Source organism: Epinephelus fuscoguttatus, linkage group LG20 (assembly GCF_011397635.1).
Source record: "Epinephelus fuscoguttatus linkage group LG20, E.fuscoguttatus.final_Chr_v1".
Lineage (NCBI taxonomy): Eukaryota > Metazoa > Chordata > Actinopteri > Perciformes > Serranidae > Epinephelus > Epinephelus fuscoguttatus.
Window position 1 is genome coordinate 12,266,748 of NC_064771.1, and position 15,968 is coordinate 12,282,715.

The window sequence follows — 15,968 nt, forward strand, 5'->3', positions numbered from 1 at the left end:
GCCTGCCTCTCTACAGACTGCACCTTCCACACTAAAGATAATCAGTCAAATGCTCACCCTGCACATGTTAGTTGACCAGCTTAAGGCAGTAACACGTGCTATTTTCTGCAAAAATGGTGAATACATTAGACATATATATGTTGTAAACCTACACCGTGTCTCAATCAAAGTGCATTAATAAGTCACTTACAACTTCCTCCATGATATGCAATGTATATATAAACATGTATACATATCATACTTCACTAGTCTTCCAGAGCATCTAATGATTGCACTTGCAGATAGTGTGGTGGTGTTTTGTTGTTGGTTTTTTTGACAGGGTAAAGTCCCTGCATTATTTTGGGGAGGTAGACGTAGTTGCTGAGCAATGTGGGAATATCTTGTTGTGAGCAGAGATACTGTATGGTATTTCCCTTTTACTGTCTGCATTCCCGTCTTGTCCAGAATAAGGCATGGGCCTCCCCCCTCATTCCCCTCTCACACCAGTCCTCCTCTTCAAGCCCTTTTATCCAATGCTCTCTCATGCTGTAGAGGGATAGTTTGGATTTTTTTAAGTGGTCTTGTATGAGGTACTCATTCATCGTCAGTGTATTGCCTACAGTAGATGGCAGTCGGTGCACCCCAACTTTGGAGAAGCAGGCAGAGCACTGACACAGAAGCTAAGCAATGTACTGCTGTGGATGGGGTCAGCAATAAAATGTAGTTTAGCCACCTAAAAAAAAAAAAAAAGTCCCACCCAAACAATAAATATCAGTTTAAGTGTGCGCTATATTCAGAGTATTTGTACTGCTTTACCTTTCCGTCAGACAGGGGCGGACTGGCCATCTGGAGGTTCTGGAGAATCACAGAACGGCTGGTACTCCAGGACGGCCGGCGGCCGCCACGCAGTCATCGTTTTTTTTGTTTGTTTGTTTGTTTTTCCTTTTTCTCCCTGATAATCTACTGTTGCACGTCCAGTCCGCTAGGTGGCAGCCTTTAAATTGGATGCCAGCCGGCCCATAGATTTCTATGAGCCAGCCGGCCGCCAATCAAATTGAAGAAGAAGGAAGCGCATACCGTATGCGCACCGGTTGTTGTGGGCTGGGCCGAGTCAAAGTCCAGGGCTGTTTTTTAGTCCTAGTCCGCCCCTGCCGGCAGACGTTGATTTGTGATCTGGATCAGAAGCCGATATAGCTCCTTCTTCAAAGTCAGACTTCATGGAGAAAAACAGTGATTTAATATTGTTGGTATACTGCTGCCTTTTCAGTTATTTCTTTTTTTGTGTTATTGTGTCACTTTGGTGTTTAAAGTGGTCAATTCAGATTCACCAAAGTCGCAACATAACACAAACTAACTAACTGAACAGCGGTAGACCAGCAGCTGCTGCTTTCAGCAAGCCAAAATTATTGTTTCTGTCCATGGAGTCTGGTGGCTTTAGATCGAGCACTGATGTGGTACTAGAGTCATTAACAGCCTAACTGTTGGAACAGGCTGTCTGATGGAAAGGTAAAGCACTGGAAATACACTCAATATAGCATACACATAAACTGATCTTATTTTTTTTTTAGGTAGGTTTTTTTTTAGGTAGCTAAGATATGTTTTGCTGCTGACCCCCATCCATAGCAGTACATTGCTAAGTTTCTATTTTAATAATCAGCCACTTTTCCAAACTGGGGGTGTACTGACAGAAATCTATTTTAGGTAACAGACTACGGATAAGTACCTCATACAATTCCACTTCAAAAAAAAATCTCAATTATCCCGAAAGATGATTTCTACTGACTCCCAAAAGGACTTAAATGACCAGCCCCAAAATGACATATATTACTAGTCTAACTGTTCTAACAGTAATGGTTCTAATGCAGTTTTAAAAATGTCTGGAACATCATGAAATGAAATTCCACTCCAAACCAACATGGTCAGGTTTGGGAAAAACATGATGGTTTGGCATTAAATAAATACTTTTGTCTTTTGTCTTTTTTTAAAATTTTTTTTTAAATTTATTTTTTTTATTTTTTATTTTTTATTTTTTTTTTAGATTAGACTATATAGCTGTATATAGTCAGCAAATGCCTCCAGACTGTGGGCTGGTTGCTGGATCTATTGTTTTGTGTTTCTGATGGTAAATACATTAATAATGTCATTTTGTGCCAATCAATGCATTTGTTTGTGCATGAAATCCATCTGGGGCGGCACGGTGGTGTGGTGGTTAGCACTCTTGCCTCACAGCAAGAGGGTTGCCGGTTCAATCCCGGGTGTGGGAGCCCTTCTGTGCGGAGTTTGCATGTTCTCCCCGTGTCAGCGTGGGTTCTCTCCGGGCACTCCGGCTTCCTCCCACAGTCCAAAGACATGCAGATTGGAGACTAGGTTAATTGATAACTCTAAATTGTCCGTAGGTGTGAATGTGAGCGTGAATGGTTGTTTGTCTCTATGTGTCAGCCCTGCTATAGTCTGGCAACCTGTCCAGGGTGTACCCTGCCTCTCGCCCGATGTCAGCTGGGATAGGCTCCAGCCCCCCCGCAACCCTCAAGAGGATGAAGCGGTTAGAAGATGAATGAATGAAATCCATCTGTAAAATTCAAAATTTACTACAACAAAAGAATCCCATACACATAATATGAGGGTAAATTTATGATTTAGGATAGTCAACAAGTGAGGTCGGATAGAGCATCTATGACCAAACTTACTCATTAGCTAATTCATGCTAATGTTATCAGCCAACACACTCTCACTCTGACCACCTCCACATACAAAGTACAAGCTACAAGCAAGCAAGTACAAGCAAGTTTATTTATTTATTTATTTTTCTTTTTTCCCATGGTTAGGTTTAGGCAACAAAAGCATGTGGTTAGGATAAGGAAAAAAGAACCGGGTTTGGCTTTAGAATCTTACAGAACACAAACACCGCTCTCTCAGGTGAAAGTCGGTGTTTGTTAGACCCATCCACCACCCCTCCTGCCAGCTCCAGTCGGCCGCCTTATCTTTCGTCCTTGTCCTGCAGCATTTTCCCCTGACACAAATTCCAACGGCAACCAGCCGCGTATCATGCCAGTGTTAAAGGACACCTTTTTTCTTTCGTTTTTGATCATATATCACTGTGATACAAAGATAACAAAACAAAACAAAAACAAAAAACAGAGTTAAAAGAGCGAGAGAGCTGACACAAATATAATTTGTATAACAGACACCTTAAAGTGAAGTCCAGTGCACCAGGGTCAGGATTCAGTCTTTGTTTGTGGCATTATGACTGACACCCACATGTGTTCTGGTTGGCTGTGACACCACAGGGAGCCAGCAAGCAGCCTGGCTCATGCCCCTTCATGCCCACTAAGAACTGAGACAGACAGGCAGAGGGGATAACTGGCCTTCAGGACTGACAGGCTAGTAAACCCAGGTAGGATAAATCTAGGACAGCTGAGGCAGATCATATACATGAGAAGATATGAAGATCTAGTGACGGAGAAACTTTGCAACTTACCACACATTTTTTCCCCCCTTCAAAACAGTCAACACAAAGACATGAAATGAAAGTGTCAAGTAGGTCACTCTAACATGTACATTTGAAGTGCAGATTCTACGTGGTATTTAAAGATGATGAAGGTGTTTCCCCGAAGGTTGCGTGTTTTTATCTGTCTGGGAAAAAATGTATTTTTTCCGATTTCATACATATAAAATTAGAGGAGCCCAGACTGCAGCCTGCAGCGTTAACATACATAACATAACTTTATCGCACAGCCAGCCGTTATTTGCCTTGTGTGAGGGGAGTGATGGCAGGGCTGCAATAACTGACACACTGAGGGCTAATATAGCAGGTGGCTGACCAATCAAAGGGGAGGATTAACGCGCTAAAAATGCTGTTACATCATCATCGCATGAAGAAGTCAAGAAGTTAAACATGATCGACAAACAAACTGCCAGACAAATTGGATCCAGTCCAGTTTGAGCCGAGACCTTGACCTATGATATTTTATCGGAGGTAATAAATCTTTGGAGCGTCATGGCTGCCATGGCAACATCTGGCCCCCAAATCTTTCCACCCAAACTTCAGTAACCAACATCCAACAGCAATCTATGTCAACAAGTATCAGTGCCAACCACTCATGGAGGCTTCTATGAGCTATGATTGAACGTATAAATGAGACGAAAACAAAAAGAGACACACTTTAAACTTATTGCAACACTTTGCTAGGTTCTGAAACATCACTTCCTTTCACACAAAAGACCTAACATACAGCAACCAAAGTCAAAGCTATCATGACGTGAATGTGAGGCAAACAACTGTTGTAATATCATGGACCAATGCTTGAAGGAGAACTTCTCAATAGTCAGTGCTCACACTGAGGCATTACAGCAGCTAAAAGGACAAAAGTGAAATAGACGCGTAATCTTTTCATCAGCAAAGCTTTAAAACCCACAAACTCAGGAAACCGCTTGTCATTTTATGTGAGAAAAGACTCATGCTTTAAGAAGTCAGCACACTACCCAGAAACAACGCAAGAAATGAGAGCTTTTCAGATGAGTGGGTGTTTCTCAGCTGTCATCAGGGCTGTCCTCATCAATGGTGAGTACTGTGGACATCTGAATGTTGTCCTTATATTCTCCACTTTACGTGAAAACTACACATGCTGTGGTGATATATTTGGTAGGGTGAGTTTAAAAGTATCGTGAGCTTTTTGATTGTTAACAGTAATGGTAAAGACTATTAGAAGTCAGCAAGGCCGTCTTGACAGTTGTTAGTAATAAAGTTAACTGCCACATGAAGCCGGCAAAAACCAGCATATGAAACTACAAGAACTAAAAACAAACTTTAGGAACTATATTCAAGGTTATGTAATCTTAGTTTGCAATCTCTGCCACAGCTAATGGGACAGCTAAAACAATGTATACAGTGAGATAGTCGAGGCTACACTCAGCTAAAGCTATCTAAACTTCTGCTTAAGCTAGCTAGCTAGCTAAATATCTCAGGAGCTGCTACCTCAGCCTTTGGACTTGAAATCACAATTTGGTGGCTAAGCTACCTTTAAATTACATTCTAAGTTTAATAAATTGCAAGTTAATTTCATATATTGATTTGAAAATAAATATTAACACTAGAAGAACAGAGACAAACTCTGTCTGACCAGGAGGGAATATCCTAAAGTTGATTAAAAAGCTTTTATCATAACCCATCTGACTGAAATTAGCCTTTTGCTAGTATGTTAAACTTGTCAGCTAATCAGCTGTAAATGTTTCAGTATCATTGTAGGCTAATGAATGCTGCATCAAGCTAAGATAGTGATTTACAACTACAACAAAACATGTAGCCCTAAAGGGACAGGTCATCCAAAAATTAAGATTACGTATTTCTCCTCTTCCCTGTAGTGCTTTCTAGAGATGTCTGCCTTCTCTCTAGTATAATGGAACTAGATGGTACTCCACTGTTACTGCTGAAAGTGCCAAAAAAAATCATTTTAAAAACTCAACAGCAATGTCTCTCTCCAGAAGTCGTGACCCTGTTACTCAAGATTAAACACAGACCGTGGCACTGTGTACATCTACTCATAGAGTGCCCCAAGAATGAGGCCTCAAACACAGCTTTTCCTCACAGCAATGAGGTCTGAACTGAAATACACAGGATGATTTTCTTTTTTTTTATGGGTATAATTACTACATTCTGCTGGTTTAACCTGTTACACTTGTTTATTGTTTGTTATTATGTGGATTGGATGGTTGAAGCGTGTTCAAGTGTGTTCATTTGTGAAGATGAACTTGCTGAACAAAACATCGTAAACTTTTTTTTTTTTTGTTAAATATATTTTTTAGGGCATTTTGCCTTTAATAGACAGGACAGGTAAGCTTTTGAAAGAGGGAGAGAGAGGGGGGGTGACATGCAGCAAATGGCCGCAGGCTGGACTCGAGCCCGGGCTGCTGCGTCAACAGCCATGTACATGGGACGCCTGCTCTACCACTAAGCTACCAATGCCCCAATAAACTTTTGTTTTGTTTTTTTTTGCAATAATCCAAACTCAAATTGTTGGATCTTTGACAAGGGAACCAGGGCAAAGCTACTTTCCGCATCAGCCTACAAAAAACACCATCCCTGCAGTACTCTATGATGTGATGATGAGAGGCTGTGACAACACGAGATGTAAATATTAAAGGCATTGGCTCCTTGACTGAACTGTTAGTGATTTGGTTGGCGGTGTAGTTTGGTAGAAAGAAAATTTGTTCCTGCATTTTTATTTTTTTTTTTTTGGGGGGGGGGGGGGGGGGTTTTAGCACCACAAGCTGAATGCTATCCATTATATTTGAAAGAAGGCAGACATCTCTATGACCGATACCTCCAGCACTCGGCAACCCACACCAAAACAATCTAGACTGATAAATAGCAAAACAAGTTAGAAGAAAAATATGCATTTTATATTTTGGGTTAAATCCCCTGCGCTTTAAATACAAATGTTACACAAAAGTAATTTTAAAAAAAGAAAGCTGAAAGAAAATATTGTATACTGCATTCCCCCTTGTATTTAGTGTCAAAGGTAGAGTGCAGCTATCTGCACATTACATCCTCTCTACACGTTGCACAGTTTGCCGATCAGCCTTAACTCTAATTCCTTTTTTCTCTGTTTCACTGCTTCTGTAGTAACTGCTGTTCACCATTTAAGGTCTGGTTTACTGACTTTCGACCAAAGCAGAAAAGTTAATGTGATATTATTTTTTGTAAAAGTTCTCTTTCTGCAAGACTTGTATTTGTGTCTTGACTCGGGCTGTGAGTTGAAGCCGTGGAGAGCAGCCAGTCTGCCTGCTGGACGTGGCACATTATGTAAGAGGTCGCGCTGTGGTCACTGGAAACCTTATCTCTTCCAACACTCAGGACGCATTAAGATGAAATTACCATAGACTGATACATAACACATAGATTGTCCCATGACTAGTCACAGGTTCAACCCTTGCAACAGCCAAGGCTTTGAACTCCAGTTTATGACCTTCAGCAACCTGTTCTTGACAGGAAATGCATGTTTCTTCCCACTAGACAGTAGAGCCAAATGCTGCCTGAAAGCTGACCACTGAAAATTTCACAGGTTACTCAGTGTTGTATATTGATTGGCTGATTTAAGCTGATGCTACATATACTTCAGTTCTGATTTAGGATCTCATCTAGTAACAACAGGCCAGGTGCCAGAGCTGCCAGAGGAATGCGACTGAGGGTTTTAAAATGTAAGACAGCCACTTGCTGAGCGTGTATGCTCTGTTTCAGCAACACCCTGATCCGATCTCAGTTACAGCCATGCCTCACCACCCACAGTATCACTCCTCTGTCTTTTGGCGTCTCAACAGGAGCAGCTGAGAGCATGCCTGAAGAGTATGTTGGCATAAAACTGGATGTCACCTTCCTTTTTTCTTTTTTTTCTTTTTTTTTAAAAATAAATTATATGTCTACAACCTAATATTGGGTGATGAAGCTTGTGTGCAACATAGATAGGAATATAAAACCATTATAACATCTGATTAATAAAGCTTTATTGCAGACACAGGTCCATATAATGATGATGATTATAATCCACATATTTTTTAAGGGGTATTTCATGACCTTGAATCTAATTACATTATTGTTACTTGCTCACTATAAATTGACCCAAAAAGTATTTTCAGTGGACAGTTTAGATCCCATTTCCCATGAACTTGATTAATTCAATTCTTTTAATACTTGTCTTTTCCCATTATCTAAATCCATATTTTTTCTATATAATATATACGTCTCTGACATTGCCCTGTCATTTGCTTGTGACCTTTTAAGGAATATTGAAATCAATGAACTTGAGTTTTAAAGTGTTTGTGTTTGGTTTATAAAAGCTGAGAATACCCAACACACTCTCAGAGAAATAGATGAAATGGACACAACCTCTTAACAAAGCATTACATGTTAAAAAAAAGTGTTACAATTACATGCTAACAACATTAAAACAATGCCATTGCATTGCATTACATTGCATTGGTCGCAGTTTGTTTAGCTTTAGGGTGGTGGTGTGTCTGTCTCACTCTGCAGTTACACCTCCAAACCACTAGTTGCTGCTGGGGTTTCTGTGACCTGTTAAGTTTATTTGATTTAAAACACACTTAAAACACACATTAAACATGGCTTGGGCAAAGCACTTTGTCTGTGAAACACATTTTTCCCACAAATACAACATGCTATTGTTATTAGCACAAACCTATGGCATTTTACATAGTATAAATTAGCGGCTAGTGGACTTTTCCTCTACTCATATGAAGTCAGGGGCAACAACAATATTTAACAAAGGTAACGTTACAACATTTGTCTCAATTACAGCTCACATTCAGCGGGACATTCAGTGTGATAGCGGTATTTACGTAATATATAGTAAACAAGCTAATGACGAATCAGAAATGTGTAACATATATTTTATCAATACTACATATCAAACAAAAGCCAGACACCATGTCTTATTCAGTGTCTGTGACCTCTAAATTCACAACTTCAAAGCAATGTTATCTCAGAGCCTTATGGTGGAAAGTTTCTCCTCTGTGCCGCTGCATCATGTCCGCAGCTGTCTGTACCTAAGAGTAGCGTGAATGTCGAGAGAGTTCACTTCACAGCAGAATCTAGGGACCAAAACATCTCCAGACGCACACTGCACAGCACCCTGACTAGCTAAATAAAAACAACTGTTTGACTTATAGCAATCTCAGTGGACTGAGGGGTCTCAGAGTGATGATTTCAATCTCCAACTTTCAAGGGCAGCCCTAACAGTCACCATGTAGTTGTTAGAAGTCCGGCTCTGGCACGCTGTCAACATGCCTACCAGCAGACATTTGTCAAGCTAGGTCTAAAATAAGCAAGTGAACTGTATGGGTTTACCTATTAGTGTGTGTTTGTGTGTGTGTTTCAGAAGACCCTCAGAGCTTGTCTTTGTGTATTGCTGTAAATGTTGTAAACTGAATTGGTCCATATTTTTTATTCATTTACATTATATTAAAAGTGTATTCCAAACAATCTAAGTATGCACTGGTATAAAGTCTGAAACAGCACACACGTGTTATTTACTGTATATTATCTGAGGCAAGAGCCAGAGTTCAGAGGTTAACCTCTCTAACCACTGTGCTTGTTACAGGGTGGCTCATATACTCAGTGGTGAAAATCTGAGGCTGCTACTGCCCCAGCAATGTTTAAAAAGCACTGCACAGCGCTGCAGGTGCATGAAAGCTTTACTTGAAAGCAGAGTATTGTGTCACTGCTGTGCAGAACACCGACACTGAGCTCGACATTATCTGATGTAAACAGCACTGTGGTGTTGCCTGCTTCCTGTTTTTATGACTTGTTAGTAATTCAGTGATAACAATGTGTTTCAGTGTGTCTGCTGACGAGTGTGAGAGGAGATGGAGCAGACTCCACAGAACAACCAGGTGGGTCAACAGGTTATGATGAACACACAACAATTAAAAGGTTATTTCCAAATGGGTCAGTGAGTATAGGTCATACTGCAACATGAACCATATGAAGGTGTCATTCATTTAGCAACGGTACTTTTTTTTAATAATGAAACAGTGAAGTTCTTTGAGTTTGTTTCTAAATTCTGTGTAGATTTTTGTATTTCAAAGCAAAACCTTAAAGGGTCAGTTTGGCTAACTTACAGAGAGACATTTAAAGGTCCAGTGTGTGCAGATTACACATAAGAGAACTGCAGTTGCCAACGCGAAACATGCAAATGGCCCTGTCTAGACCCAGTGTTTGGTTTGACTGTTCTGGGCTACTGTAGAACAAACATGGGGGATTCTGTGGAAGAGGACCTGCTCCATATGTAGATATAAACGGCTCATTCTAAGGTAACGAAAACCCAACAATTCTTTTTTTTTCTCAGGTGATTATAACTTAATTAAAACATAGTTATGACTATTACATACCATTTCTGCCAATGCATGTCACTATATCCTACTAAACCTTCACTTGTTTAACCTGAGTGTCATTTCATATTGACCTTGAGTAGATCAGTGTTTCCCAACTTGTGGGGAAAGGCCACAGGGGGTTACAGTATGCTAGGGCTCATTAGATGATTATAAGGAAAAAAAAATCAGTTATGTTATTTCTGTAATTTTTCTCTATTTTTTGGTAAGTAATTGGAATTTAAATCATGATTTATTTTAATGCAAAAAATCATGGAAATCAGTCTTGAACTTGGTTGAACTGGTACCGGTGATGGGGAGTCACAAGTCAGCTCTTTTGTTTTAATGTTTTAGATCCCAGGTCGTCCGCAGGGGGTCTGCCAAATTAACTCTTGATAACTGAATTCAAGCTTTAATTCATTTTGGTATTTTATTATCAAAAAATTAAAATGTGTCTAAACATACACAACATGAATCTTACATATAGATAAGTTGGCCATTTAATTTACAGTACCCAACATTAATGATAGGCCAAAGGCCAAAACACATCGATGCCATTTAGAGCACATCAAACATATGCCCCATTATTCTTAATGCACAACCCGAAACTGGACTTTAAAAATACATGTAAACATGTTAGTCCGACTGAAATCGTACTAAATTGAATTTCTGGAAGCTGAATTACTCCACCGTGTATATAGTCATTCAAACCCAAATTCACCAAGGCACTCTGCGTATGCTCCACAGTTTCCACCCTGGGCTGTGACCTAGAAGTTGAATAGCATAACAGCAGAAGAAGCCGATAACAACATGGTGAAATCTACATCCAGAGCAGTGCCTTTTTGGACATACGAGGACACACAGTGCTGTACAGAGCTGTAGATTTGTCCACCATGGTACCAGTTTGCTGCTAGCTAACCATAGCCAACTTGTTTGTTGATTGCTTGGTCTGTGATGTAATAGGTAACCGGAAAAAGGTCCAGTATTAACAAGCTGAAAGGGGGCTTGCGCTACCTATCATGGCAGAGTCAGACATACTTTAGTCAATTCAATGATACCCTTCCTGTGCTTGCATACTGGGACAAGGACAGTAGTCCAGTTAAATAACCAAAGCTCAACTTAACTGTGCATGTAAAGGTAGTGACTGACCTGCAGTGACCCACTCGATGATTCCTAGATGTTCCAGATTCACATTGCAAAGACTGATGACGCAATCAAATTTTCCGAAGGGAGCATGACACCATGACTGAGACTTTTATTTAGTAAACAAGTTGTGAAATCAAACATCTTCCCTTCCTTTCACACACACACACACACACACACACACACACACTGTTTAACATGTCTAAACGGCTGAACATGAGCTGGCATTCCCCAAACTGATGTTTGGCTCTGTCACAGGTTTTACATTGCATCTTGTTTGTTAGTGGCTGTGTGATACCCGCTGGTTGTTTTCCATGCAGACTGGAAGTATGTTTTGATCGGAGGTGGGATCGGCCTGTTCTTAGCTGCTGGATTCATTATTGTCATGGCGTGCCTCATCAGGAAGTACATGTATAATGGCAACACAGGTGAGAGGACAGACTGAGATCATATTACAGACATTTGCTATTATAATCAGTGAACTGTATGATTGACTGAGCAACTGTTTTCTTCTGTTCACATTTGTCTTTATAGATTGTCCGAAATTAATCGCATGAAAGCTGGATAAAATATGACACTGTGCTTTGTGTAGTATATTACCATTATGCTGTACTTATGTGTCAAACTGATTTTTCCTACAGGTGGTGATGGTGTGAAGAGAACTTTAGAAGTAAGATGTTAACCTTGAAGACTGGTTGTTAATTATGCCACTGCCATAACACAATCATAACTAATTAAATGTAATAATTTCTTTTTACTTTTGTCTATTTTCATATCAGTAATGGATGATGTCATTTATTAAAACAGACACTAAATATTTTGTAATAAAAAAATATTAAAATTCAAACATTCTGTTCTGTATTTTGAAGGTTCCCATAACATCTATTTACTCTCAACCACAGCCTCAGGCGATGGCTTTGAGCAGCATCGGCCCATCAGAACCTCCTGTAGCAGCGGTGTCCAGTGACATGCAGTAGTAAAGGTCAGGCAGAGTGATTTGTAGGATGAAGAGAACCCTGCAAAAGTGGCATCTGGGTGGAAGGTCAACCAGGCGGCCTGCTGCCTTAGGATTTGACACACAGACTGTTTTACCTCATGTACATTTTCAGCAATAACGTATCATTATGGTTTTCATAATAAATGTCCAAAGAATATTTGTCATAATGCTTTTTGTATTTGCCTGTGGAAAATTGTGTTGTTTGACAATCTTAACAATCTAGGTTTCAGCCCGAATGACTTTATGTTCTGTGGAACTCTACTTTGGGAAATTCCAGCTGCTCCACTGACACACAAACTGGATTATTTAGCACCACTCAGCAGAAACCTTCTGAACTAATAAGCATTTCATACTTTATCCACAAGGGGGTGATATTTACCTCCAAGAAAAAACAACAACCTTAGACCAGCATCTGAGCACCAGACCAGTCTTGTGAACATCTTTTTGCATCTTGATGACTTGTGTTCAGGTCAGAGTATAATCTGATTTAATCATGACATTTAATCACATCTGGTCTATGACAATGTGTCCAAGTTTCCCCTCATGGAGCAACATCCCTGTCCGCATAAAAAAAATGCTTTCTTAATCTCAGCTCTCATTTCTTTTTTTAGCATTTTTCCACCTGCAGGATTTATGTATTCAAAGAAATAGCTTATTAGCATGGTACTGTGGTTATTGGACAGCAGAAAGTGAAGTTGACACTTAACATTGAAATCAGCTTTATGCTTGTTTGTGAGGCACTTTAAAGTAGAAAGTATATAGGAGAGCAGAACGTCAATTACCTGGGTCCAGACCTTTGGTTCTGCCTGTTCCATCGAGTTTGAGACGATCGATTTGTTGTGCATCATGACACGAAGCGGTTTCTTGATTAAAATTAGAAATGACCAATGAGCTGAGTGGGCGGACTCGATAAGCCAATCAGCACCATGGGCAGGACTAATGCTGCTGTCAAGCTGTTGTCAAGGGGTGTGCCAAAACCAATGCGGAGTAAGTGGGGCGCCAGTAGCTTAGTCCATAGGGTCTTGGGTTGGGAACTGGAGGGTCACCGGGTCAAGTATGGGACCAAATATAAAGCGTGGACTGGTAGCTGGAGAACTGCCACTTTGCCTCCTGGGCACTGCCGAGGTGCCCTTGATAAGGCACCAAACCTCCCACTGCTCAGGGCGCCTGTCCATGGGCAGCACCCTCGCTCTGACATCTCTCCTTTTAACGCCTGTATAGGTCCTGTTTGTGTGGTCTGTGTGTGTTTATGATAGCAGAGTAGAAAAAAAAATTCCCTTCGGGGATTAACAAAGTATATCTTCTTTTACTGCTAACAACAACGATGACAAGCGCCATAGACAACATAGATGCTGCTAATCGAATTCTAAATCTTCGCTATCGCCCAGCATCGTAGTTTATTTTTATTTCGCTCTGCTCCACTCTAAAAACCCTGGCAAAACACTTCTGTCGGCATGGCTACGCATCAGTGTGGACTTAAAATGAGGATTCAGGCTGATACTTTGATCTCTAGTGATCGGTTAGGGAATATCAAATCCCGCTCCCCCACAGAAATCAATTAGAGTGGACACAACGTCAGATTGAAAATGAAAAAATGAATGTTGAGAGCAAAAATGAATTAGAAATGTACAAACACTATTTAAAAAGTTGCGAAAACAATCTCACTGTAAGTTCAGTTTAGTAGTTTTCAACTATACCACATGATCTTCATCAGTACATGGAGTTTGCCCTGTTTTCATGGAATAGTGGTTTTTCGTAGTTTCCAGTCTCTGGCACTCAAAGGACTTCTTGTCCATGTTGGCTTAAAAGCTGAGGTTCAACCTTCAAAAACCAACTGTATAAATATAAATTTAATGTAAATCTAACTTACTGCACTGTTGCACTAACTGCAAGCACCTTTACTGCTCAGGCAACAGATACAGGGTTTTGGCACTGTTACAGCTACCATATGACCTATATCATCCAAATGAGGAGTCTGAGTGTACTGCCAAGTTTGTGAGACTGCCTCCCAAGCCCACGGATGGATGAAGAAGAACCAGTAAAAAACCTTCTCTGATATCCTGGTAACCATATATGCAAACACAGAATAATAACTAACAGATGTCTTCATTTCTTCACCTTTGTATTCTTCACTGTACTGCACAGTACAGATAGAGTTGCAGATGTAAAGGTCCTGTTTACTTCTGCTTGACAAGCTAATGTTACAGTTTGGCTCGATCCACAAAAGGAACAATTAAAGCTCCTATCACCGGTATTTTTCTTATAACAATCAGTCATCATTTCTTAAAACATGTCATTCAAATGTGTTGTTGCGGATTTTTCTATTAAATTCAATGCATTGAAGTTTCAATGCCTCCATTATCCTAAATGCAAATGAAGGCAAGATACTGATGCCATCACCAATATGCAAATGAGCATGTGATGTCATCTGGCGACTTTCAGCAACTTTTGGAGCAAGTGCTAGCTACTTTCATTGGAAGAGAGTTGGCAACACTGATTGGATGTACCAATCAAAGTGGAAAATAAAACGATTCCAAGTAGCCTAATTGCGAATCTTGTTCAGTGTGCTGGATGTGAGTAACCTTTTAGCATCTTTCAGCTTGCTGTTTTGGTTTTACAGCCTGGTACCAAAAGACAGACAGACAAATTAGCAAGTGGCTGTTGAATAAATTTGAGCCGCTAGCAAGCTAGCATGATCATTTTCTCAGGGATTGGTGGAGACCAAAACAGAGTTAAAGGGAGAGTAAATATTGGACTTAGGCAGATCTTTGCAACTGCAAAATGATATTGTCCTTACTCTTAATGTTAGTGAGCAATATTTTAGCCTATTTGCAAGCCTACTTGTTAGCATAGCCTACCTAGTTAGCAAGCTAACTTGGTAACCCTGCAGTAGCGTTGGCATAGTGTTACTGAGGATTTTGTTAAATTGTACTAACTTCAATTTGGAAAACTAGCTTAGCTCTGAAGAAGCACAGAAGCAGCGCAGTGATGATGTCACAGGTCTGTGATTGGTTGATTGCAATGCTGGTCCAGGAACGCGATGTAGGATGTTGATCCAGGAGCATGTCCAACTTGGCAAGATAACATCGTGCTTGGACTTAGAGCCTATAAGCCAATGGTTGGTGGTTAATCGATGTCTGGCCGTTGGTAAGCATCTGTTGCCTTACTTCTTGCATTGTGTGCAGTTTTGGCACTCGTTGGTCCTTGTCGGCTCTTTTTCACTCAATTCAGCATGTTGAATCAGTGTCGAACCTGCAGCCTGGTGGTGAGAAGAGAAATGGAAGTGAAGAAAGCAAACAAACAGCTAAAGTCAAGAGGGTGTGAAATTGAAACAAACTTATTATGTAAGATAAGATTTTTTTTTTTTAAACTATTGATCTCTTAAGCAGAAAGAGTTTGTTATTGTTGTGTTGTTGTTCGCTGGTGCTCAGTAAATATAATCTGTTCTTTCAACATCAGGTTGTGTTGTTATTGTGCTAACTGGCTAACAAGCATCTTTAATCCATCTTGTCAGTCTTTCAGTTCACCTATTTTCAATGATGAATACAGACTTTCCCCGCCTGCTGGTAAGGAGAGCTACCTCCTCTCATGCACGCCCAGAATGTACATGCTACTTGGCCTTTGGCTGTAGTGTTTTTGTTGTGATCATGCACAACTTTTTTGGCTGATGTGAAGTGGTGCAACAGTAAGGCTTCCTTGCCACTAGTTGTTTGATGTCGGTTTGGTGTGTCTGGGCCTTTACATTCATCTGGTCACTAGAAACGTGACTAAATGACTGTTAATGTTGTTCTGTGTCTGCCTGATGTGTAATTACTTTGCTAACACATTAGCTTTAACAACTTTATGCAGCAGTAAGATGCCAGATGTTAAGTTTTTAGCTTGTTGCGGAGTTTCTCTTTGACCAGAGAAATCAGTTCATGCAGCTTTAGGATGCTATTTGCTAGTAACATACTATTTACTTTACTTA